Source organism: Ambystoma mexicanum, chromosome 1p (genome assembly GCF_040938575.1).
Source record: "Ambystoma mexicanum isolate Mex_15411 chromosome 1p, UKY_AmexF1_1, whole genome shotgun sequence".
Classification (NCBI taxonomy): domain Eukaryota; kingdom Metazoa; phylum Chordata; class Amphibia; order Caudata; family Ambystomatidae; genus Ambystoma; species Ambystoma mexicanum.
The window spans coordinates 1,026,384,668-1,026,403,670 of NC_090921.1; the positions used below are offsets into that span (position 1 = coordinate 1,026,384,668).

General features: G+C 42.5%; 10 non-coding genes across 10 annotated transcripts; all 10 read right to left on the bottom strand.

The window, feature by feature from the left end:
• Positions 1-1,932: 1,932 nt before the first annotated feature.
• TRNAY-AUA (transfer RNA tyrosine (anticodon AUA)) lies at positions 1,933-2,018 on the bottom strand. The gene is given in 2 exon segments: positions 1,933-1,968; positions 1,982-2,018. It is a non-coding gene; the product is annotated as a tRNA-Tyr (tRNA).
• Positions 2,019-2,577: 559 nt separating this feature from the next.
• On the bottom strand, positions 2,578-2,663 carry TRNAY-GUA (transfer RNA tyrosine (anticodon GUA)). Its single transcript is given in 2 exon segments — positions 2,578-2,613; positions 2,627-2,663. It is a non-coding gene; the product is annotated as a tRNA-Tyr (tRNA).
• Positions 2,664-4,472: 1,809 nt separating this feature from the next.
• On the bottom strand, positions 4,473-4,558 carry TRNAY-GUA (transfer RNA tyrosine (anticodon GUA)). Its single transcript is given in 2 exon segments — positions 4,473-4,508; positions 4,522-4,558. It is a non-coding gene; the product is annotated as a tRNA-Tyr (tRNA).
• A 560-nt stretch (positions 4,559-5,118) lies between these two features.
• TRNAY-AUA (transfer RNA tyrosine (anticodon AUA)) lies at positions 5,119-5,204 on the bottom strand. The gene is given in 2 exon segments: positions 5,119-5,154; positions 5,168-5,204. It is a non-coding gene; the product is annotated as a tRNA-Tyr (tRNA).
• Positions 5,205-7,056: 1,852 nt separating this feature from the next.
• On the bottom strand, positions 7,057-7,142 carry TRNAY-GUA (transfer RNA tyrosine (anticodon GUA)). The gene is given in 2 exon segments: positions 7,057-7,092; positions 7,106-7,142. It is a non-coding gene; the product is annotated as a tRNA-Tyr (tRNA).
• Positions 7,143-7,701: 559 nt separating this feature from the next.
• TRNAY-GUA (transfer RNA tyrosine (anticodon GUA)) lies at positions 7,702-7,787 on the bottom strand. Its single transcript is given in 2 exon segments — positions 7,702-7,737; positions 7,751-7,787. It is a non-coding gene; the product is annotated as a tRNA-Tyr (tRNA).
• A 559-nt stretch (positions 7,788-8,346) lies between these two features.
• TRNAY-AUA (transfer RNA tyrosine (anticodon AUA)) lies at positions 8,347-8,432 on the bottom strand. The gene is given in 2 exon segments: positions 8,347-8,382; positions 8,396-8,432. It is a non-coding gene; the product is annotated as a tRNA-Tyr (tRNA).
• Positions 8,433-12,421: 3,989 nt separating this feature from the next.
• Positions 12,422-12,507, bottom strand: TRNAY-AUA (transfer RNA tyrosine (anticodon AUA)). The gene is given in 2 exon segments: positions 12,422-12,457; positions 12,471-12,507. It is a non-coding gene; the product is annotated as a tRNA-Tyr (tRNA).
• Positions 12,508-13,062: 555 nt separating this feature from the next.
• Positions 13,063-13,148, bottom strand: TRNAY-GUA (transfer RNA tyrosine (anticodon GUA)). Its single transcript is given in 2 exon segments — positions 13,063-13,098; positions 13,112-13,148. It is a non-coding gene; the product is annotated as a tRNA-Tyr (tRNA).
• Positions 13,149-18,814: 5,666 nt separating this feature from the next.
• Positions 18,815-18,900, bottom strand: TRNAY-AUA (transfer RNA tyrosine (anticodon AUA)). The gene is given in 2 exon segments: positions 18,815-18,850; positions 18,864-18,900. It is a non-coding gene; the product is annotated as a tRNA-Tyr (tRNA).
• Positions 18,901-19,003: the final 103 nt, after the last annotated feature.

The following is a 19,003-nucleotide window of genomic DNA, read 5'->3' on the forward strand; positions in this document are numbered from 1 at the left end:
TTACTTTCCAAGTATTCAATAAAATTTGCATTTGGCAAAAGTCCTTCAAGCCGGATTTGAAGCAGCGACCTAAGGATGCCTGTTTTACCACTACAGTCCTCCGCTCTACCAACTGAGCTTTCGAAGGCTTGGCAAATCATTCTCTAGCAAACTCAATACGAGCTTCCACTTCAACCGTCGACTTGTAAACATCTCTTGCAATTCGTGCAAAATACTACAAATTTGGCTTGTGAGGTTCCCGAATTGAGTAAAAGCACATCAGTTCCCAATTAAAAAAATGACCCCCTCCGCAGTCGCCCGCATGTTACTGACCACCATACTAAGGGGGAAAAGTTGAAAGGCGGCACCTCACAGGCCATCTCCTCAGAGTATTCAGCCGCGTTGGGCCTTGACAATTTTTTAATATCTTGGATGGTGTATAGTGTTCTCTCATTTCTCTTGAGAAATCAAGATTGTCAAGGGGATTCTGCTGTTTTGCCAGTTCATAGCAAGAGATGGGGATCCAAAACACCTCACAGGAAACCAATGAAGATTCGTGTTGGACAGAAAAATAACGTGGTCACAGCCTCAAAGCAAAAGGCATCTATTTTCAGTGATGAAATATAATATAATTATAAATTGTCTGTTATTTTACTTTCCAAGTATTTTACTTTCCAAGTATTCAATAAAATGTGCATTTGGCAAAAGTCCTTCGAACCGGATTTGAACCAGTGACCTAAGGATGCCTGTTTTACCACTACAGTCCTCCGCTCTACCAACTGAGCTACCGAAGGCTTGGCAAATCAACTCTAGCAAGCTCAATTCGAGCTTCCACTTCAACCGTCGACATGCAAACATCTCTTGCAATTCGTGCAAAATACTACAAATTTGGCTTGTGAGGTTCCCGAATTGAGTAAAAGCACATCAGTTCCCAATTAAAAAAATGACCCCCTCCGCAGTCTCCCGCATGTTAATGACCACCATACTAAGGGGGAAAAGTTGAAAGGCGCGCCTCACAGGCCATCTCCTCAGAGTATTCAGCCGTGTTGGGCCTTGACAATATTTTAATATCTTGGATGGTGTATAGTGTTCTCCCATTTCCCTTGAGAAATCAAGATTGTCAAGGGGATTCTGCTGTTTTGTCAGTTCATAGCAAGAGATGGGGATCCAAAATACCTCACAGGAAAACAACGAAGATTGGTGTCGGACAGAAAAATAACGTGGCCACAGCCTCAAAGCAAAAGGCATCTATTTTCAGTGATGAAATATAATATAATTATAAATTGTCTGTTATTTTACTTTCCAAGTATTTTACTTTCCAAGTATTCAATAAAATGTGCATTTGGCAAAAGTCCTTCGAGCCGGATTTGAATCAGCGACGAGCTATCGAAGGCTTGGCAAATCATTCTCTAGCAAACTCAATACGAGCTTCCACTTCAACCGTCCACTTGTAAACATCTCTTGCAATTCGTGCAAAATACTACAAATTTGGCTTGTGAGGTTCCCGAATTGAGTAAAAGCACATCAGTTCCCAATTAAAAAAATGACCCCCTCCGCAGTCTCCCGCATGTTAATGACCACTATACTAAGGGGGAAAAGTTGAAAGGCGGCGCCTCACAGGCCATCTCCTCAGAGTATTCAGCCGTGTTGGGCCTTGACAATATTTTAATATCTTGGATGGTGTATAGTGTTCTCTCATTTCCCTTGAGAAATCAAGATTGTCAAGGGGATTCTGCTGTTTTGCCAGTTCATAGCAAGAGATGGGGATCCAAAACACCTGACAGGAAACCAATGAAGATTCGTGTTGGACAGAAAAATAACGTGGCCACAGCCTCAAAGCAAAAGGCATCTATTTTCAGTGATGAAATATAATATAATTATAAATTGTCTGTTATTTTACTTTCCAAGTATTTTACTTTCCAAGTATTCAATAAAATGTGCATTTGGCAAAAGTCCTTTGAGCCGGATTTGAACCAGCGACCTAAGGATGCCTGTTTTACCACTATAGTCCTCCGCTCTACCAACTGAGCTATCGAAGGCTTGGCAAATCAACTCTAGCAAACTCAATACGAGCTTCCACTTCAACCGTCGACTTGTAAACATCTCTTGCAATTCGTGCAAAATACTACAAATTTGGCTTGTGAGGTTCCCGAATTGAGTAAAAGCACATCAGTTCCCAATTAAAAAAATGACCCCCTCCGCAGTCTCCCGCATGTTACTGACCACCATACTAAGGGGGAAAAGTTGAAAGGCGGCACCTCACAGGCCATCTCCTCAGAGTATTCAGCCGCGTTGGGCCTTGACAATATTTTAATATCTTGGATGGTGTATAGTGTTCTCTCATTTCCCTTGAGAAATCAAGATTGTCAAGGGGATTCTGCTGTTTTGCCAGTTCATAGCAAGAGATGGGGATCCAAAACACCTCACAGGAAACCAATGAAGATTCGTGTTGGACAGAAATATAACATGGTCACAGCCTCAAAGCAAAAGGCATCTATTTTCAGTGATGAAATATAATATAATTATAAATTGTCTGCTATTTTACTTTCCAAGTATTTTACTTTCCAAGTATTCAATAAAATGTGCATTTGGCAAAAGTCCTTCAAGCCGGATTTGAACCAGCGACCTAAGGATGCCTGTTTTACCACTACAGTCCTCCGCTCTACCAACTGAGCTATCGAAGGCTTGGCAAATCAGTCTCTAGCAAGCTCAATACGAGCTTCCACTTCAATCGTCGACATTCAAACATCTCTTGCAATTTGTGCAAAATACTACAAATTTGGCTTGTGAGGTTCCCGAATTGAGTAAAAGCACATCAGTTCACAATTAAAAAAATGACCCCCTCCGCAGTCTCCCGCATGTTACTGACCACCATAATAAGGAGGAAAAGTTGAAAGGCGGTGCCTCACAGGCCATCTCCTCAGAGTATTCATCAGTGTTCGGCCTTGACAATATTTTAATATCTTGGATGGTGTATAGTGTTCTCCCATTTCCCTTGAGAAATCAAGATTGTCAAGGGGATTCTGCTGTTTTGTCAGTTCATAGCAAGAGATGGGGATCCAAAATACCTCACAGGAAACCAACGAAGATTGGTGTCGGACAGAAAAATAACGTGGCCACAGCCTCAAAGCAAAAGGCATCTATTTTCAGTGATGAAATATAATATAATTATAAATTGTCTGTTATTTTACTTTCCAAGTATTTTACTTTCCAAGTATTCAATAAAATGTGCACTTGGCAAAAGTCCTTTGAGACGGATTTGAACCAGCGACGAGCTATCGAAGGCTTGGCAAATCATTCTCTAGCAAACTCAATACGAGCTTCCACTTCAACCGTCGACTTGTAAACATCTCTTGCAATTCGTGCAAAATACTACAAATTTGGCTTGTGAGGTTCCCGAATTGAGTAAAAGCACATCAGTTCCCAATTAAAAAAATGACCCCCTCCGCAGTCTCCCGCATGTTACTGACCACCATACTAAGGGGGAAAAGTTGAAAGGCGGCACCTCAAAGGCCATCTCCTCAGAGTATTCAGCCTCGTTGGGCCTTGACAATATTTTAATATCTTGGATGGTGTATAGTGTTCTCTCATTTTCCTTGAGAAATCAAGATTGTCAAGGGGATTATGCTGTTTTGCCAGTTCATAGCAAGAGATGGGGATCAAAAAAACACCTCACAGGAAACCAAAGAAGATTGGTGTTGGACAGAAAAATAATGTGGCCACAGCCTCAAAGCAAAAGGCATCTATTTTCAGTGATGAAATATAATATAATTATAAATTGTCTGTTATGCTATTTTCCAAGTATTTTACTTTCCAAGTATTCAATAAAATTTGGATTTGGCAAAAGTCCTTCGAGCCGGATTTGAACCAGCGACCTAAGGATGCCTGTTTTACCACTACAGTCCTCTCCTCTACCAACTGAGCTATCGAAGGCTTGGCAAACCATTCTCTAGAAAGCTCAATTCGAGCTTCCACTTCAACCGTCGACATGCAAACATCTCTTGCAATTCGTGCAAAATACTACAAATTTGGCTTGTGAGGTTCCCGAATTGAGTAAAAGCACATCAGTTCCCAATTAAAAAAATGACCGCCTCCGCAGTCTCCCGCATGTTACTGACCACCATACTAAGGAGGAAAAGTTGAAAGGCGGCGCCTCACAGGCCATCTCCTCAGAGTATTCATCAGTGTTCGGACTTGACAATATTTTAATATCTTGGATGGTGTATGGTGTTCTCCCATTTCCTTTGAGAAATCAAGATTGTCAAGGGGATTCTGCTGTTTTGTCAGTTCATAGCAAGAGATGGGGATCCAAAACACCTCACAGGAAACCAATGAAGATTCGTGTTGGACAGAAAAATAACGTGGTCACAGCCTCAAAGCAAAAGGGATCTATTTTCAGTGATGAAATATAATATAATTATAAATTGTCTGTTATTTTACTTTCCAAGTATTTTACTTTCCAAGTATTCAATAAAATGTGCATTTGGCAAAAGTCCTTCGAGCCGGATTTGAACCAGCGACCTAAGGATGCATGTTTTACCACTACAGTCCTCCGCTCTACCAACTGAGCTATCGAAGGCTTGGCAAATCAGTCTCTAGCAAGCTCAATACGAGCTTCCACTTCAACCGTCGACATTCAAACATCTCTTGCAATTCGTGCAAAATACTACAAATTGGGCTTGTGAGGTTCCCGAATTGAGTAAAAGCACATCAGTTCACAATTTAAAAAATGACCCCCTCCGCAGTCTCCCGCATGTTACTGACCACCATACAAAGGAGGAAAAGTTGAAAGGCGGCGCCTCACAGGCCATCTCCTCAGAGTATTCATCAGTGTTCGGCCTTGACAATATTTTAATATCTTGGATGGTGTATAGTGTTCTCCCATTTCCCTTGAGAAATCAAGATTGTCAAGGGGATTCTGCTGTTTTGTCAGTTCATAGCAAGAGATGGGGATCCAAAATACCTCACAGGAAAACAACGAAGATTGGTGTCGGACAGAAAAATAACGTGGCCACAGCCTCAAAGCAAAAGGCATCTATTTTCAGTGATGAAATATAATATAATTATAAATTGTCTGTTATTTTACTTTCCAAGTATTTTACTTTCCAAGTATTCAATAAAATGTGCATTTGGCAAAAGTCCTTCGAGCCGGATTTGAACCAGCGACCTAAGGATGCCTGTTTTACCACTATAGTCCTCCCCTCTACCAACTGAGCTATCGAAGGCTTGGCAAATCGTTCTCTAGCAAACTCAATACGAGCTTCCACTTCAACCGTCGACTTGTAAACATCTCTTGCAATTCGTGCAAAATACTACAAATTTGGCTTGTGACGTTCCCGAATTGAGTAAAAGCACATCAGTTCCCAATGAAAAAAATGACCCCCTCCGCAGTCTCCCGCATGTTACTGACCACCATACTAAGGGGGAAAAGTTGAAAGGCGGCGCCTCACAGGCCATCTCCTCAGAGTATTCAGCCGTGTTGGGCCTTGACAATATTTTAATATCTTGGATGGTGTATAGTGTTCTCTCATTTCTCTTGAGAAATCAAGATTGTCAAGGGGATTCTGCTGTTTTGCCAGTTCATAGCAAGAGATGGGGATCCAAAACACCTCACAGGAAACCAATGAAGATTCGTGTTGGACAGAAAAATAACGTGGTCACAGCCTCAAAGCAAAAGGCATCTATTTTCAGTGATGAAATATAATATAATTATAAATTGTCTGTTATTTTACTTTCCAAGTATTTTACTTTCCAAGTATTCAATAAAATGTGCATTTGGCAAAAGTCCCTCGAGCCGGATTTAAACCAGCCACCTAAGGATGCCTGTTTTACCATTACAGTCCTCTGCTCTACCAACTGAGCTATCGAAGGCTTGGCAAATCGTTCTCTAGCAAACTCAATACGAGCTTCCACTTCAACCGTCGACTTGTAAACATCTCTTGCAATTCGTGCAAAATACTACAAATTTGGCTTGTGACGTTCCCGAATTGAGTAAAAGCACATCAGTTCCCAATGAAAAAAATGACCCCCTCCGCAGTCTCCCGCATGTTACTGACCACCATACTAAGGGGGAAAAGTTGAAAGGCGGCGCCTCACAGGCCATCTCCTCAGAGTATTCAGCCGTGTTGGGCCTTGACAATATTTTAATATCTTGGATGGTGTATACTGTTCTCTCATTTCCCTTGAGAAATCAAGATTGTCAAGGGGATTCTGCTGTTTTGCCAGTTCATAGCAAGAGATGGGGATCTGAAACACCTCACAGGAAACCAATGAAGATTGGTGTTGGACAGAAACATAACGTGGCCACAGCCTCAAAGCAAAAGGCATCTATTTTCAGTGATGAAATATAATATAATTATAAATTGTCTGTTATTTTATTTTCCAAGTATTTTACTTTCCAAGTATTCAATAAAATTTGCATTTGGCAAAAGTCCTTCAAGCCGGATTTGAACCAGCGACCTAAGGATGCCTGTTTTACCACTACAGTCCTCCGCTCTACCAACTGAGCTTTCGAAGGCTTGGCAAATCATTCTCTAGCAAACTCAATACGAGCTTCCACTTCAACCGTCGACTTGTAAACATCTCTTGCAATTCGTGCAAAATACTACAAATTTGGCTTGTGAGGTTCCCGAATTGAGTAAAAGCACATCAGTTCCCAATTAAAAAAATGACCCCCTCCGCAGTCGCCCGCATGTTACTGACCACCATACTAAGGGGGAAAAGTTGAAAGGCGGCACCTCACAGGCCATCTCCTCAGAGTATTCAGCCGCGTTGGGCCTTGACCATTTTTTAATATCTTGGATGGTGTATAGTGTTCTCTCATTTCTCTTGAGAAATCAAGATTGTCAAGGGGATTCTGCTGTTTTGCCAGTTCATAGCAAGAGATGGGGATCCAAAACACCTCACAGGAAACCAATGAAGATTCGTGTTGGACAGAAAAATAACGTGGTCACAGCCTCAAAGCAAAAGGCATCTATTTTCAGTGATGAAATATAATATAATTATAAATTGTCTGTTATTTTACTTTCCAAGTATTTTACTTTCCAAGTATTCAATAAAATGTGCATTTGGCAAAAGTCCTTCGAACCGGATTTGAACCAGTGACCTAAGGATGCCTGTTTTACCACTACAGTCCTCCGCTCTACCAACTGAGCTATCGAAGGCTTGCCAAATCAACTCTAGCAAACTCAATACGAGCTTCCACTTCAACCGTCGACTTGTAAACATCGCTTGCAATTCGTGCAAAATACTACAAATTTGGCTTGTGAGGTTCCCGAATTGAGTAAAAGCACATCAGTTCCCAATTAAAAAAATGACCCCCTCCGCAGTCGCCCGCATGTTACTGACCACCATACTCAGGGGGAAAAGTTGAAAGGCGGCACCTCACAGGCCATCTCCTCAGAGTATTCAGCCGCGTTGGGCCTTGACAATATTTTAATATCTTGGATGGTGTATAGTGTTCTCTCATTTCTCTTGAGAAATCAAGATTGTCAAGGGGATTCTGCTGTTTTGCCAGTTCATAGCAAGAGATGGGGATCCAAAACACCTCACAGGAAACCAATGAAGATTCGTGTTGGACAGAAAAATAACGTGGTCACAGCCTCAAAGCAAAAGGCATCTATTTTCAGTGATGAAATATAATATAATTATAAATTGTCTGTTATTTTACTTTCCAAGTATTTTACTTTCCAAGTATTCAATAAAATGTGCATTTGGCAAAAGTCCTTCGAGCCGGATTTGAACCAGCGACCTAAGGATGCCTGTTTTACCACTACAGTCCTCCGCTCTACCAACTGAGCTATCGAAGGCTTGACAAATCAGTCTCTAGCAAGCTCAATACGAGCTTCCACTTCAACCGTCGACATTCAAACATCTCTTGCAATTCGTGCAAAATACTACAAATTTGGCTTGTGAGGTTCCCGAATTGAGTAAAAGCACATCAGTTCACAATTTAAAAAATGACCCCCTCCGCAGTCTCCCGCATGTTACTGACCACCATACAAAGGAGGAAAAGTTGAAAGGCGGCGCCTCACAGGCCATCTCCTCAGAGTATTCATCAGTGTTCGGCCTTGACAATATTTTAATATCTTGGATGGTGTATAGTGTTCTCCCATTTCCCTTGAGAAATCAAGATTGTCAAGGGGATTCTGCTGTTTGTCAGTTCATAGCAAGAGATGGGGATCCAAAATACCTCACAGGAAAACAACGAAGATTGGTGTCGGACAGAAAAATAACGTGGCCACAGCCTCAAAGCAAAAGGCATCTATTTTCAGTGATGAAATATAATATAATTATAAATTGTCTGTTATTTTACTTTCCAAGTATTTTACTTTCCAAGTATTCAATAAAATGTGCATTTGGCAAAAGTCCTTCGAGCCGGATTTGAACCAGCGACCTAAGGATGCCTGTTTTACCACTATAGTCCTCTGCTCTACCAACTGAGCTATCGAAGGCTTGGCAAATCGTTCTCTAGCAAACTCAATACGAGCTTCCACTTCAACCGTCGACTTGTAAACATCTCTTGCAATTCGTGCAAAATACTACAAATTTGGCTTGTGACGTTCCCGAATTGAGTAAAAGCACATCAGTTCACAATTTAAAAAATGACCCCCTCCGCAGTCTCCCGCATGTTACTGACCACCATACAAAGGAGGAAAAGTTGAAAGGCGGCGCCTCACAGGCCATCTCCTCAGAGTATTCATCAGTGTTCGGCCTTGACAATATTTTAATATCTTGGATGGTGTAACAAAGGTAGCGGGCGCCCCTCTCTCGCAAGAACAGACATGATAACCTGTTCAGTGGTTATTAACCACTTGAGAGTTCGCAGCCACTGCTTTTACTCACTGTGCCTTTCACAGATGGGAAATATCCATTTGCATATCAGTCTTTGTCCTGCCCAGGGGCAGTCCAGCACCGAAATACAATGGCAATTCCAATCTGAACGAGAGTACCACCAGCAACCCCATACACGTGTTTCACCCTTGTTGGGGATCATCAGTGAGGTGAAGCTGATGCCTCTCTAAGCACAGTGAGAGGGAGACCACGTCTGGTTGCCCCCAGGAGACCTAGGGTTACCAATCCCAGGTTCCTTAACAAATAGTTTAACAAAGGTAGCGGGCGCCCCTCTCTCGCAAGAACAGACATGATAACCTGTTCAGTGGTTATTAACCACTTGAGAGTTCGCAGCCACTGCTTTTACTCACTGTGCCTTTCACAGATGGGAAATATCCATTTGCATATCAGTCTTTGTCCTGCCCAGGGGCAGTCCAGCACCGAAATACAATGGCAATTCCAATCTGAACGAGAGTACCACCAGCAACCCCATACACGTGTTTCACCCTTGTTGGGGATCATCAGTGAGGTGAAGCTGATGCCTCTCTAAGCACAGTGAGAGGGAGACCACGTCTGGTTGCCCCCAGGAGACCTAGGGTTACCAATCCCAGGTTCCTTAACAAATAGTTTAACAAAGGTAGCGGGCGCCCCTCTCTCGCAAGAACAGACATGATAACCTGTTCAGTGGTTATTAACCACTTGAGAGTTCGCAGCCACTGCTTTTACTCACTGTGCCTTTCACAGATGGGAAATATCCATTTGCATATCAGTCTTTGTCCTGCCCAGGGGCAGTCCAGCACCGAAATACAATGGCAATTCCAATCTGAACGAGAGTACCACCAGCAACCCCATACACGTGTTTCACCCTTGTTGGGGATCATCAGTGAGGTGAAGCTGATGCCTCTCTAAGCACAGTGAGAGGGAGACCACGTCTGGTTGCCCCCAGGAGACCTAGGGTTACCAATCCCAGGTTCCTTAACAAATAGTTTAACAAAGGTAGCGGGCGCCCCTCTCTCGCAAGAACAGACATGATAACCTGTTCAGTGGTTATTAACCACTTGAGAGTTCGCAGCCACTGCTTTTACTCACTGTGCCTTTCACAGATGGGAAATATCCATTTGCATATCAGTCTTTGTCCTGCCCAGGGGCAGTCCAGCACCGAAATACAATGGCAATTCCAATCTGAACGAGAGTACCACCAGCAACCCCATACACGTGTTTCACCCTTGTTGGGGATCATCAGTGAGGTGAAGCTGATGCCTCTCTAAGCACAGTGAGAGGGAGACCACGTCTGGTTGCCCCCAGGAGACCTAGGGTTACCAATCCCAGGTTCCTTAACAAATAGTTTAACAAAGGTAGCGGGCGCCCCTCTCTCGCAAGAACAGACATGATAACCTGTTCAGTGGTTATTAACCACTTGAGAGTTCGCAGCCACTGCTTTTACTCACTGTGCCTTTCACAGATGGGAAATATCCATTTGCATATCAGTCTTTGTCCTGCCCAGGGGCAGTCCAGCACCGAAATACAATGGCAATTCCAATCTGAACGAGAGTACCACCAGCAACCCCATACACGTGTTTCACCCTTGTTGGGGATCATCAGTGAGGTGAAGCTGATGCCTCTCTAAGCACAGTGAGAGGGAGACCACGTCTGGTTGCCCCCAGGAGACCTAGGGTTACCAATCCCAGGTTCCTTAACAAATAGTTTAACAAAGGTAGCGGGCGCCCCTCTCTCGCAAGAACAGACATGATAACCTGTTCAGTGGTTATTAACCACTTGAGAGTTCGCAGCCACTGCTTTTACTCACTGTGCCTTTCACAGATGGGAAATATCCATTTGCATATCAGTCTTTGTCCTGCCCAGGGGCAGTCCAGCACCGAAATACAATGGCAATTCCAATCTGAACGAGAGTACCACCAGCAACCCCATACACGTGTTTCACCCTTGTTGGGGATCATCAGTGAGGTGAAGCTGATGCCTCTCTAAGCACAGTGAGAGGGAGACCACGTCTGGTTGCCCCCAGGAGACCTAGGGTTACCAATCCCAGGTTCCTTAACAAATAGTTTAACAAAGGTAGCGGGCGCCCCTCTCTCGCAAGAACAGACATGATAACCTGTTCAGTGGTTATTAACCACTTGAGAGTTCGCAGCCACTGCTTTTACTCACTGTGCCTTTCACAGATGGGAAATATCCATTTGCATATCAGTCTTTGTCCTGCCCAGGGGCAGTCCAGCACCGAAATACAATGGCAATTCCAATCTGAACGAGAGTACCACCAGCAACCCCATACACGTGTCTCACCCTTGTTGGGGATCATCAGTGAGGTGAAGCTGATGCCTCTCTAAACACAGTGAGAGGGAGACCACGTCTGGTTGCCCCCAGGAGACCTAGGGTTACCAATCCCAGGTTCCTTAACAAATAGTTTAACAAAGGTAGCGGGCGCCCCTCTCTCGCAAGAACAGACATGATAACCTGTTCAGTGGTTATTAACCACTTGAGAGTTCGCAGCCACTGCTTTTACTCACTGTGCCTTTCACAGATGGGAAATATCCATTTGCATATCAGTCTTTGTCCTGCCCAGGGGCAGTCCAGCACCGAAATACAATGGCAATTCCAATCTGAACGAGAGTACCACCAGCAACCCCATACACGTGTTTCACCCTTGTTGGGGATCATCAGTGAGGTGAAGCTGATGCCTCTCTAAGCACAGTGAGAGGGAGACCACGTCTGGTTGCCCCCAGACGTGGTCTCCCATTTCCCTTGAGAAATCAAGATTGTCAAGGGGATTCTGCTGTTTTGTCAGTTCATAGCAAGAGATGGGGATCCAAAATACCTCACAGGAAAACAACGAAGATTGGTGTCGGACAGAAAAATAATGTGGCCACAGCCTCAAAGCAAAAGGCATCTATTTTCAGTGATGAAATATAATATAATTATAAATTGTCTGTTATTTTACTTTCCAAGTATTTTACTTTCCAAGTATTCAATAAAATGTGCATTTGGCAAAAGTCCTTTGAGCCGGATTTGAATCAGCGACGAGCTATCGAAGGCTTGGCAAATCATTCTCTAGCAAACTCAATACGAGCTTCCACTTCAACCGTCCACTTGTAAACATCTCTTGCAATTCGTGCAAAATACTACAAATTTGGCTTGTGAGGTTCCCGAATTGAGTAAAAGCACATCAGTTCCCAATTAAAAAAATGACCCCCTCCGCAGTCTCCCGCATGTTAATGACCACTATACTAAGGGGGAAAAGTTGAAAGGCGGCGCCTCACAGGCCATCTCCTCAGAGTATTCAGCCGTGTTGGGCCTTGACAATATTTTAATATCTTGGATGGTGTATAGTGTTCTCTCATTTCCCTTGAGAAATCAAGATTGTCAAGGGGATTCTGCTGTTTTGCCAGTTCATAGCAAGAGATGGGGATCCAAAACACCTGACAGGAAACCAATGAAGATTCGTGTTGGACAGAAAAATAACGTGGCCACAGCCTCAAAGCAAAAGGCATCTATTTTCAGTGATGAAATATAATATAATTATAAATTGTCTGTTATTTTACTTTCCAAGTATTTTACTTTCCAAGTATTCAATAAAATGTGCATTTGGCAAAAGTCCTTTGAGCCGGATTTGAACCAGCGACCTAAGGATGCCTGTTTTACCACTATAGTCCTCCGCTCTACCAACTGAGCTATCGAAGGCTTGGCAAATCAACTCTAGCTCAATACGAGCTTCCACTTCAACCGTCGACTTGTAAACATCTCTTGCAATTCGTGCAAAATACTACAAATTTGGCTTGTGAGGTTCCCGAATTGAGTAAAAGCACATCAGTTCCCAATTAAAAAAATGACCCCCTCCGCAGTCTCCCGCATGTTACTGACTACCATACTAAGGGGGAAAAGTTGAAAGGCGGCACCTCACAGGCCATCTCCTCAGAGTATTCAGCCGCGTTGGGCCTTGACAATATTTTAATATCTTGGATGGTGTATAGTGTTCTCTCATTTCCCTTGAGAAATCAAGATTGTCAAGGGGATTCTGCTGTTTTGCCAGTTCATAGCAAGAGATGGGGATCCAAAACACCTCACAGGAAACCAATGAAGATTCGTGTTGGACAGAAATATAACATGGTCACAGCCTCAAAGCAAAAGGCATCTATTTTCAGTGATGAAATATAATATAATTATAAATTGTCTGCTATTTTACTTTCCAAGTATTTTACTTTCCAAGTATTCAATAAAATGTGCATTTGGCAAAAGTCCTTCGAGCCGGATTTGAACCAGCGACCTAAGGATGCCTGTTTTACCACTACAGTCCTCCGCTCTACCAACTGAGCTATCGAAGGCTTGGCAAATCAGTCTCTAGCAAGCTCAATACGAGCTTCCACTTCAACCGTCGACATTCAAACATCTCTTGCAATTTGTGCAAAATACTACAAATTTGGCTTGTGAGGTTCCCGAATTGAGTAAAAGCACATCAGTTCACAATTAAAAAAATGACCCCCTCCGCAGTCTCCCGCATGTTACTGACCACCATAATAAGGAGGAAAAGTTGAAAGGCGGTGCCTCACAGGCCATCTCCTCAGAGTATTCATCAGTGTTCGGCCTTCACAATATTTTAATATCTTGGATGGTGTATAGTGTTCTCCCATTTCCCTTGAGAAATCAAGATTGTCAAGGGGATTCTGCTGTTTTGTCAGTTCATAGCAAGAGATGGGGATCCAAAATACCTCACAGGAAACCAACGAAGATTGGTGTCGGACAGAAAAATAACGTGGCCACAGCCTCAAAGCAAAAGGCATCTATTTTCAGTGATGAAATATAATATAATTATAAATTGTCTGTTATTTTACTTTCCAAGTATTTTACTTTCCAAGTATTCAATAAAATGTGCATTTGGCAAAAGTCCTTCGAGCCGGATTTGGACCAGCGATCTAAGGATGCCTGTTTTACCACTACAGTCCTCCGCTGTACCAACTGAGCTATCGAAGGCTTGGCAAATCAGTCTCTAGCAAGCTCAATACGAGCTTCCACTTCAACCGTCGACATTCAAACATCTCTTGCAATTCGTGCAAAATACTACAAATTTGGCTTGTGAGGTTCCCGAATTGAGTAAAAGCACATCAGTTCACAATTAAAAAAATGACCCCCTCCGCAGTCTCCCGCATGTTACTGACCACCATGCTAAGGAGGAAAAGTTGAAAGGCGGCGCCTCACAGGCCATCTCCTCAGAGTATTCATCAGTGTTCGGCCTTGACAATATTTTAATATCTTGGATGGTGTATAGTGTTCTCCCATTTCCCTTGAGAAATCAAGATTGTCAAGGGGATTCTGCTGTTTTGTCAGTTCATAGCAAGAGATGGGGATCCAAAATACCTCACAGGAAACCAACGAAGATTGGTGTCGGACAGAAAAATAACGTGGCCACAGCCTCAAAGCAAAAGGCATCTATTTTCAGTGATGAAATATAATATAATTATAAATTGTCTGTTATTTTACTTTCCAAGTATTTTACTTTCCAAGTATTCAATAAAATGTGCATTTGACAAAAGTCCTTTGAGCCGGATTTGAACCAGCGACGAGCTATCGAAGGCTTGGCAAATCATTCTCTAGCAAACTCAATACGAGCTTCCACTTCAACCGTCGACTTGTAAACATCTCTTGCAATTCGTGCAAAATACTACAAATTTGGCTTGTGAGGTTCCCGAATTGAGTAAAAGCACATCAGTTCCCAATTAAAAAAATGACCCCCTCCGCAGTCTCCCGCATGTTACTGACCACCATACTAAGGGGGAAAAGTTGAAAGGCGCGCCTCACAGGCCATCTCCTCAGAGTATTCAGCCGTGTTGGGCCTTGACAATATTTTATTATCTTGGATGGTGTATAGTGTTCTCCCATTTCCCTTGAGAAATCAAGATTGTCAAGGGGATTCTGCTGTTTTGTCAGTTCATAGCAAGAGATGGGGATCCAAAACACCTCACAGGAAACCAACGAAGATTGGTGTCGGACAGAAACATAACGTGGCCACAGCCTCAAAGCAAAAGGCATCTATTTTCAGTGATGAAATATAATATAATTATAAATTGTCTGTTATTTTATTTTCCAAGCATTTTACTTTCCAAGTATTCAATAAAATTTGCATTTGGCAAAAAGTCCTTCAATCTGGATTTGAACCAGCGACCTAAGGATGCCTGTTTTACCACTACAGTCCTCTGCTCTACCAACTGAGCTATCGAAGGCTTAGTAAATCAGTCTCTAGCAAGCTCAATACAAGCTTCCACTTCAAACATCTCTTGCAATTCGTGCAAAATACTACAAATTTGGCTTGTGAGGTTCCCGAATTGAGTAAAAGCACATCAGTTCACAATTAAAAAAATGACCCCCTCCGCAGTCTCCCGCATGTTACTGACCACCATACAAAGGAGGAAAAGTTGAAAGGCGGCGCCTCACAGGCCATCTCCTCAGAGTATTCATCAGTGTTCGGCCTTGACAATATTTTAATATCTTGGATGGTGTATAGTGTTCTCCCATTTCCCTTGAGAAATCAAGATTGTCAAGGGGATTCTGCTGTTTTGTCAGTTCATAGCAAGAGATGGGGATCCAAAATACCTCACAGGAAACCAACGAAGATTGGTGTCGGACAGAAAAATAACGTGGCCACAGCCTCAAAGCAAAAGGCATCTATTTTCAGTGATGAAATATAATATAATTATAAATTGTCTGTTATTTTACTTTCCAAGTATTTTACTTTCCAAGTATTCAATAAAATGTGCATTTGGCAAAAGTCCCTCGAGCCGGATTTGAACCAGCCACCTAAGGATGCCTGTTTTACCATTACAGTCCTCTGCTCTACCAACTGAGCTATCGAAGGCTTGGCAAATAGTTCTCTAGCAAACTCAATACGAGCTTCTACTTCAACCGTCGACTTGTAAACATCTCTTGCAATTCGTGCAAAATACTACAAATTTGGCTTGTGACGTTCCCGAATTGAGTAAAAGCACATCAGTTCCCAATGAAAAAAATGACCCCCTCCGCAGTCTCCCGCATGTTACTGACCACCATACTAAGGGGGAAAAGTTGAAAGGCGCGCCTCACAGGCCATCTCCTCAGAGTATTCAGCCGTGTTGGGCCTTGACAATATTTTAATATCTTGGATGGTGTATACTGTTCTCTCATTTCCCTTGAGAAATCAAGATTGTCAAGGGGATTCTGCTGTTTTGCCAGTTCATAGCAAGAGATGGGGATCTGAAACACCTCACAGGAAACCAATGAAGATTGGTGTTGGACAGAAACATAACGTGGCCACAGCCTCAAAGCAAAAGGCATCTATTTTCAGTGATGAAATATAATATAATTATAAATTGTCTGTTATTTTATTTTCCAAGTATTTTACTTTCCAAGTATTCAATAAAATTTGCATTTGGCAAAAGTCCTTCGAGCCGGATTTGAACCAGCGACCTAAGGATGCCTGTTTTACCACTACAGTCCTCCGCTCTATCAACTGAGCTTTCGAAGGCTTGGCAAATCATTCTCTAGCAAACTCAATACGAGCTTCCACTTCAACCGTCGACTTGTAAACATCTCTTGCAATTCGTGCAAAATACTACAAATTTGGCTTGTGAGGTTCCCGAATTGAGTAAAAGCACATCAGTTCCCAATTAAAAAAATGACCCCCTCCGCAGTCGCCCGCATGTTACTGACCACCATACTAAGGGGGAAAAGTTGAAAGGCGGCACCTCACAGGCCATCTCCTCAGAGTATTCAGCCGCGTTGGGCCTTGACAATATTTTAATATCTTGGATGGTGTATAGTGTTCTCTCATTTCTCTTGAGAAATCAAGATTGTCAAGGGGATTCTGCTGTTTTGCCAGTTCATAGCAAGAGATGGGGATCCAAAACACCTCACAGGAAACCAATGAAGATTCGTGTTGGACAGAAAAATAACGTGGTCACAGCCTCAAAGCAAAAGGCATCTATTTTCAGTGATGAAATATAATATAATTATAAATTGTCTGTTATTTTACTTTCCAAGTATTTTACTTTCCAAGTATTCAATAAAATGTGCATTTGGCAAAAGTCCCTCGAGCCGGATTTGAACCAGCCACCTAAGGATGCCTGTTTTACCATTACAGTCCTCTGCTCTACCAACTGAGCTATCGAAGGCTTGGCAAATTGTTCTCTAGCAAACTCAATACGAGCTTCCACTTCAACCGTCGACTTGTAAACATCTCTTGCAATTCGTGCAAAATACTACAAATTTGGCTTGTGACGTTCCCGAATTGAGTAAAAGCACATCAGTTCCCAATTAAAAAAATGACCCCCTCCACAGTCTCCCGCATGTTACTGACCACCATACTAAGGGGGAAAAGTTGAAAGGCGGCGCCTCACAGGCCATCTCCTCAGAGTATTCAGCCGTGTTGGGCCTTGACAATATTTTAATATCTTGGATGGTGTATACTGTTCTCTCATTTCCCTTGAGAAATCAAGATTGTCAAGGGGATTCTGCTGTTTTGCCAGTTCATAGCAAGAGATGGGGATCTGAAACACCTCACAGGAAACCAATGAAGATTGGTGTTGGACAGAAACATAACGTGGCCACAGCCTCAAAGCAAAAGGCATCTATTTTCAGTGATGAAATATAATATAATTATAAATTGTCTGTTATTTTATTTTCCAAGTATTTTACTTTCCAAGTATTCAATAAAATTTGCATTTGGCAAAAGTCCTTCAAGCCGGATTTGAACCAGCGACCTAAGGATGCCTGTTTTACCACTACAGTCCTCCGCTCTACCAACTGAGCTTTCGAAGGCTTGGCAAATCATTCTCTAGCAAACTCAATACGAGCTTCCACTTCAACCGTCGACTTGTAAACATCTCTTGCAATTCGTGCAAAATACTACAAATTTGGCTTGTGAGGTTCCCGAATTGAGTAAAAGCACATCAGTTCCCAATTAAAAAAATGACCCCCTCCGCAGTCGCCCGCATGTTACTGACCACCATACTAAGGGGGAAAAGTTGAAAGGCGGCACCTCACAGGCCATCTCCTCAGAGTATTCAGCCGCGTTGGGCCTTGACAATTTTTTAATATCTTGGATGGTGTATAGTGTTCTCTCATTTCTCTTGAGAAATCAAGATTGTCAAGGGGATTCTGCTGTTTTGCCAGTTCATAGCAAGAGATGGGGATCCAAAACACCTCACAGGAAACCAATGAAGATTCGTGTTGGACAGAAAAATAACGTGGTCACAGCCTCAAAGCAAAAGGCATCTATTTTCAGTGATGAAATATAATATAATTATAAATTGTCTGTTATTTTACTTTCCAAGTATTTTACTTTCCAAGTATTCAATAAAATGTGCATTTGGCAAAAGTCCTTCGAACCGGATTTGAACCAGTGACCTAAGGATGCCTGTTTTACCACTACAGTCCTCCGCTCTACCAACTGAGCTACCGAAGGCTTGGCAAATCAACTCTAGCAAACTCAATACGAGCTTCCACTTCAACCGTCGACTTGTAAACATCGCTTGCAATTCGTGCAAAATACTACAAATTTGGCTTGTGAGGTTCCCGAATTGAGTAAAAGCACATCAGTTCACAATTTAAAAAATGACCCCCTCCGCAGTCTCCCGCATGTTACTGACCACCATACAAAGGAGGAAAAGTTGAAAGGCGGCGCCTCACAGGCCATCTCCTCAGAGTATTCATCAGTGTTCGGCCTTGACAATATTTTAATATCTTGGATGGTGTATAGTGTTCTCCCATTTCCCTTGAGAAATCAAGATTGTCAAGGGGATTCTGCTGTTTGTCAGTTCATAGCAAGAGATGGGGATCCAAAATACCTCACAGGAAAACAACGAAGATTGGTGTCGGACAGAAAAACAACGTGGCCACAGCCTCAAAGCAAAAGGCATCTATTTTCAGTGATGAAATATAATATAATTATAAATTGTCTGTTATTTTACTTTCCAAGTATTTTACTTTCCAAGTATTCAATAAAATGTGCATTTGGCAAAAGTCCTTCGAGCCGGATTTGAACCAGCGACCTAAGGATGCCTGTTTTACCACTATAGTCCTCTGCTCTACCAACTGAGCTATCGAAGGCTTGGCAAATCGTTCTCTAGCAAACTCAATACGAGCTTCCACTTCAACCGTCGACTTGTAAACATCTCTTGCAATTCGTGCAAAATACTACAAATTTGGCTTG